Genomic DNA, 6,584 nt, shown 5'->3' with positions numbered 1-6,584 from the left:
GGGTTCTTGTAATTGGGGAGGGGATATCGGACTTCAGGTTTAACAGAGGGAGACAAGTTGAAGTGAGTCCTTTCCCATGAAGCCTTTCTGCTCACCTCCCTTATATCCCTATGTTTAGCATCCGCCCTGTCTTATCTTGACCACGTCTTTGTGCCCTTCCTGCCGTTTGAGTAAATATCACAACTACCCTACTGGAACTTGAGCTCTGAGCTCATGTCATATTTACTTATAAATTCTTCAGTGTCTAGACAACAGTGCCTTGAACAACTGTTGGTGCTTAATAAATGCTGGTGGTGTAAATGACCCAATGGTGGAAGCCTAGAGCTATTAACAAGGTTTTGATTAGAAATTTATTTATTTCACATACATTTATTGACATCTAAATATGCCAGGCCCCGTTGCAGGCAGTGGGAAGAGGCTGGGAACAAATGACACATGAAGATAAAAGGAATGATCCTAAAGATAACTTCTCTCTCTCTTTTTTTTTTTCCTACTTTTTATCTCCCTGGTTTTTGAGAAATTTTTGGCTCTGCTCAGGTCCCTGTCTTGTCATTCCCATATTCCTGGCCCCTTGGCCCTGTCCAGAGCCTGTCTTAGGCTTTGGGACTTATCTTGTGGGTCCTCCATAGGTCTGTAAATAGCCCAGGCTAGTTAGTAAACTGAGTATCTCTCTCAGGTCCCCTATCTGATCTAAACACTCCAAAATAGGATTTTTTTAAAACCAACTCCCTGGCTATTAAGCTGATAAGAACAGATACTACACTTGAGCTTAGCCAAAAGACCAAGAAGCAATCCTAGTTTCTAGCTATCAAAGCTTACACGCTTGGATCATAGCTAGTCCTGGAGACAAAATCTCCATGTTTCTTAAGACGTTTCTGAATGTTTGCCTCAAGATGAAACTTAGATTAAAATGGAAAGCTGTCTTAGAGGACAACAGAAGTTGCCAAAGAACCATAGGTGGATGTATGTGGCAAGAGAGGAGCAAAGGTAGGACCATTCTACATGGAAGAGTGCTGGCTTCATAGCAGAATCCTCTGTTTCTCCCACGAAGGCTGGTGGTCTGCAGCTCGCAGTGGGGGAGAGTCCTGAAGAATACAGGCTCGGCAGATGGCACGTTATACTTGGTTATATTTGCAGAAGTGGGAGGAGCCTGCGAGTTTATGAAGTTCAAACTCCTTCAAGCTCAGAAAGGAGATACACCCAAGATCATGGCAATCACATGGCCTCCTGATGTCGCAAAGGTTTTAGTGCTTAAAATCAAAATGGGGAGAAGAAAGTACCCTTTGTCTCTAATTCAAACAATCCGAGGAATTCTCCAGAGTTGCAAGAAGTACCAGCCCAGAGTAGATTTGAAACCTGGCTGTATGAAGAACAGTCGAAGAACGCAAGCATGCCTGGTCATGGAAGAGGGGACAGTGGGGACACGGGAGGTGACATCGGGCTGTAAAGGGCTGACACAAAGAAGGGGCTTATGTTTTTCTCCTGTGTGGTTCCACAGGACTGAGCTGGGCTTTGTGGGTCCAAGTTACAGAGAGGGAACTTCTTCTTGAGCTCAAGGGAAACCCTTCCTGCTGCCTGACAATGAAGTATACACAAAAGTAATGAGTTCTCTGCCAGTGGAAGTTCTCAAGGGGAGACTAGATGGGAACCTGGCGCATTGTCAAGGTGGCGTTTACCCCAAATGGCCCCTTAGAATTTGAGACGAACGTGGTGCGCGTACCCCTCTGTCTGACGATGGTTCTGGTAATTAGGTGCCAGGATGGCCATTGATGTTATCATTCTCAGAAGGGTAGAGCTGCTGCACTGCCCTCTTCTGACTTCGGTGTGCCACAGTCTGAAGTTGCTGAGTGTAGCCTCATGGAGGGCGAGTAGGCTCAACCTCCCTCGTCAACTGACCAATGATGGCAGCTCCTGGAGGCTGCATGAGGGGCGACTTGCTACAGCAGGAGACGTTGTGGTCCACGTAGCCATGTCTTGCAGGACTGGCAACCTGCCAGATATATACCTGCCATCCCCCGTCATCTCCGTTCTTTTTCTAAACAGAAGCCTTTTGGCTCCATTCCTTCCTCTTGCTACAGTTCCCCCTGGTCTGTCTCTCCTTTCTATTCTACTTGTTCTAGACAATGGCTCCTTTCCTCTTCTATGAAATAGGCGTCTCTAGGACCATGTCATTCATAAAAGCAGGGCACTGGGACAGGAGGGGTGAGCTAAAGGAGTCCAGGAATCTCCCTTTCCCTTTCACCTTCCCTTCTGCTATTAGCTGGACTGACGCTGAAACCCTGTGGGGCCTTGTTAAAATGCAAAGACCATCCCATCCCCACCCAGGAGGCAGTTACCCAAGTAACAGCTAGACACGGATTATGTAGTACAGATTGTTTCTTCTAATTCTTTTCCTCTGAGAGTATGGGGGCCTGGGTGAGGAAGTTGAGAAGAAAGAGGGAGAAGTCAGGGTCTAAGGCAGGGCAGGGAAGGGAGCCACGAGGGCTGGGAACTTCCAGACCTGTAAACTGTCTCATTTGGAAGGGGCCTTGGTAGTCTGGTCCGACTTCCTCTCTGTGTAGATGCAGAAACCAAGGACCCCAGAGGCAAACAGGTTTGACCAATGTCATGGGTGACAAAGGCACACTCCCATCTTTAGGAGTCCTTGAAGGTTTCTGCCCAAGGGTCTTCCCAGGGTGGAAGTGAGTTTCCTCAAGTTGGAAAACTTGGGTACATTGTGGTCACTGCAGAATGACAGAAAGCAACATAGGGCTATATCTTGACTTGAAACTGTGTCAGGGCTAATCAGTGCTCCTTCTCTGGTTCATGTATTTTGGAGAAAAACAAATGGATAGCCATTTCCTCCTTCATAGCAAGTGTAGGAAACACTAAAGGATGCTCTTGAGTTTCTATCTCTGGATGGCAGATCTTATGTTACACATCTTCTCAGGCCCTTATCTTCAATATTTTTGCCTGTAGGATTCCCGGCACAAAGTAGGTACTTCCCACATGCTTTCAAAGTAGGCTAAAAATCCACCCCTCCCACTTGTGGGGTGTGTGTGGTGGGGAGAGGAGATACAGATATTGAGATCCTGGAAGACATTGCCTACTATTCTATGGATTCATTATGCATCTCATAATAGAACTTCTCAGACAAATGGCAGAGGTTGGGACCATTTACTGCTCATTCCAAGGACTTAGTCGAACAGCAGTGTGGCGTCCTTGCTCGTCTAGGGCTAAAGTTGTCCTGTATAACCATATCACCACCAACCAGGGCAGAGACTCGAAATGGTCCTGTAATCCCTTTCTCCTTTGGGGGAGATTGTCAGTGTGTTTTTTTCTTTTTCAACACTTTCAAAATCGCAATTGTTTATAGTAACTAGAGATGGCAGAACCTGGCTGAAGGGGGAAGGCTGAGTTTTATCTAACCCCTAATTTAGTTCTCTTAAGTTTGTCCAAGTTCCTGAGACGCTTTCCCCCTGTAAGTTAAACCATTGTTTGTCAAGGGAAATATAAATTAAGAGCTCTATTTTCTGAGTTAAATGGAAATTTGGTCCAGGGAAGCAGACTTTTGCTATGCTTCTCTGATCTCCAATATAACATAGGAACTGGAGGCAGTGTATGACTTAGACCTGATGAATTCTGGAGGAATCCAAAACTCAAGGAATGTGGGAGTTATGCAGAGCCAGGAACCCAGCCTAAATTTGACTCATCAGAGCTTTTAATAATCAGGTCGGAAATTCCATGGCATTATTGAAAGGAGCAAATCTCTTTCCCTTTACACAAAATGGATTCTGAAACTATCCATAGTCTTGAATTGGACTCCTGGATGGATGAGCCAAATGCTATGCCCGGATCAGGAACAGTGACGCCATGGTCATCCCCGTGTTTATTGTAGAAGGGGAGCTAAACTTCTAGGACTACGTGAACTGTCCAATTATGGATTTCTGGATTGTATGATTTGGAAAACACACAATTAAGGGGATAACTCTGGCCAAACCTGAGTTTGTAAAACTGGTATAGAGCCAATAAGAAGTAACACAAACCTTCTTCAATTTCTCTTTGCAGGGCTAGAAATGATTTGCAAGCTTTGAGTCTCTACAGTGAAAGGCAAAGATATTGGAAATCATGTGGTTTAATGGACATTCACAAAGCACTGCATTCTAACTTCAGCACCTCCCCAATCTGGTGACCAAGCCAATAAGCCAGTATTTCCCATGGTTACCTTCACAGACCTCAGAAAACATTAAAAACAGATGATGAGCAAAACTACTACAAAGTATTAACAGGCTGAAAACAACAGCCCTATTTAGCTAAATTATTAAAAGCCACCACAGATAATTCGAATAAGTCCCCCTGGGATAGTATTTCTCAAGAGTGGTCAGTGGCTGACCACCATTTAAAAAACACACTTGGGGTTAAAATGCAGATGTCAGGACTCTACTTCCAAATCCACAGGTTTCTGGCAGGATGGGAGGGCTGTACCCAGGGGTCTGCATTTTGAACAAAACGTGGCCACAGACTGGATGGATGGTCAACTTTGCACATACACATACTAAGATTTTTTACATACAGTAGGTGCCGTTGTGAGTAACCAATACAGCTTGTTTTCAGAGAAGTGCTGACTTGACGTCGCTGTGGGTTTTTGATGTACTCTCTTAATCAATAGATCTTAATCATAAGGCATTGGCTTCTGAAATTTCTTGGCTTTAAAACATGATAGTCACGCTTAGAAAAAGTCGGGAGCCACACTCTAGAAGAAGTAAGTGTTCAGGTGCATAATATTGACAGCAGCATCCTTCTGAGACGACAGATGGGTTCAGAGGAATGGACACTCACTGGAGGCTTCCCACGTGCTCAACACCGAGCTTCCCCGCTATTGACGCGGCTGGGCTCCAGTGCAGGTTGTAGGGTTTGAAGTTCAACTTCTTATCTACAGCTATCTTCTGGGAGAGAGGAGAGCAGGAATGTTCTGACCTTATGGGGAGGATTGATACCACGAGGGCGAGCAGGGAAAGGACTATAGAAGCCAGAGATATTTAGATTTAAGGGGCCTCAATATTTTGCAAAGGCTTGCTCTGCCCATAGATCTCAAATACACGTTACCTGGCTGTGGCCCTCGGCCCACGGCTGTGATCATGCATGTTATGGCAGGAGCTCCGGGCTGGGCTGGAATTAAGGAGGTGGGAGGAGGCCTGGGGCTGGCAGAAGCGCTTCTCCTGAGTGATCCGAGGCCTGGAGAATTATGACTCGGGGATGAGGTGGAAATTGGCACCTCATGGCTTTGTGAGCCTCTTCTGACTCGTGCCTTCCCCTTTCAGGACGCCAAGTTGCAAGATTAGCTCTATTGCTTTGGGGCTGGACTTGGGCTTTGGAAAACTGGTGACTCCTTAGTGTCACAGCCCTACCGCACCCTCTCCCCGCTGCCCTCTGTGTTGACCACCCAGCCTGCACATACTACCTCCCACTCCCGGGACAGCCCTGTGGCCTGACTTCTGAAGCAGAGGGCTGGGGAGTCCTGGGGGCAGTCCCGAGGTTACCTCAGGACACATCTCTCCAATGCTGTCCTCTGGGGCTTGTGTGAGGAAGTCAGGGGTCCCTTCCAACTCGGCTCTTCCTCCAGCTCACCGAGCACACGGATGTGTCATAACTCAGCAGGAGCAATTTTGGAGAAACAAAGCATCTATACCGCTCAGATTAATTTGTCACTGTTTTTTAAGAGCTGAAAATGGCTATTTTCTACAGTCCTTCTCTTAATGCTAGGGGTATTGAAAGTTCATCACCTCTTTTTCTGGATATTTATAAACACAGCAGAAACATTCCAAGATATTAACTGACTTCTCCCCTCCAATATGTACTCCATCCATCCCCCTGGCCCCTACGTGTGTATGTGCATGTACGTTCGGGGCGTGCACACACACACGCTCATGCATACACACATGTACAGGCACACACATCCTTTTCGACCCAGTGGAATGTTCCCAGGGCAAGGTAAGGCTAATGCAGTGCCGGAGAACAGAAACAAAGGTTCTCTGTGGCTTTAGTCTTTTTTTTTATTATTGAGCTATAATTGACCTATAACATTCTAGTAGTTTTGGGTGTACAACTCAGTGATTCAATATTTGTATACACTGCAAAATGATCGCCACAATAAGTCTAGTTACCTCCCATCACCACAAAGCCCACAACCTTAAGGAAATGGAGAAGAGGGGACACAAAGCATTGTAAAAAAATTCCTGGGGGAACCGCCGTCAGAAAATATCCCCCCCCCCACCACAGACAGACGTGGAGAAGAAAATGGACAGGAAAGTAATGAGGTTTTTTACCTTTGCTGGATGCCGGAAAGAGAAGCCCTGCTTCTGAGACAGAACCTCAGGTTGGGAATGTCTATGCTGTGAATCTAGCAGCAAGTGCCCTACGGATGCTTCCAGGCCTCAGTATAGCACACAGGCAGCAGAAAGGGGGTACATCCGCAGATTGCAGAATGGGAAGTCTCTGGGCCTGAATAGGCAGGTACTAGGAGCAAAAGACAACGCAGAAGCGATCTGCTTGAACTGATGGCCAGTGGTGACCAGGTATGCAAAGAGTATCTCTGTCGACGCTCA

At 46.3% G+C, this 6,584-nt stretch overlaps 1 pseudogene; it reads right to left on the bottom strand.

The window, feature by feature from the left end:
- Window positions 1-692: 692 nt before the first annotated feature.
- Window positions 693-793, bottom strand: LOC122241571 (annotated as a pseudogene).
- Between the last annotated feature and the right edge of the window lie 5,791 nt (window positions 794-6,584).

Source organism: Panthera tigris, chromosome C1 (assembly GCF_018350195.1).
Source record: "Panthera tigris isolate Pti1 chromosome C1, P.tigris_Pti1_mat1.1, whole genome shotgun sequence".
Classification (NCBI taxonomy): domain Eukaryota; kingdom Metazoa; phylum Chordata; class Mammalia; order Carnivora; family Felidae; genus Panthera; species Panthera tigris.
This window is presented reverse-complemented; position numbering and strand designations above follow the sequence as displayed.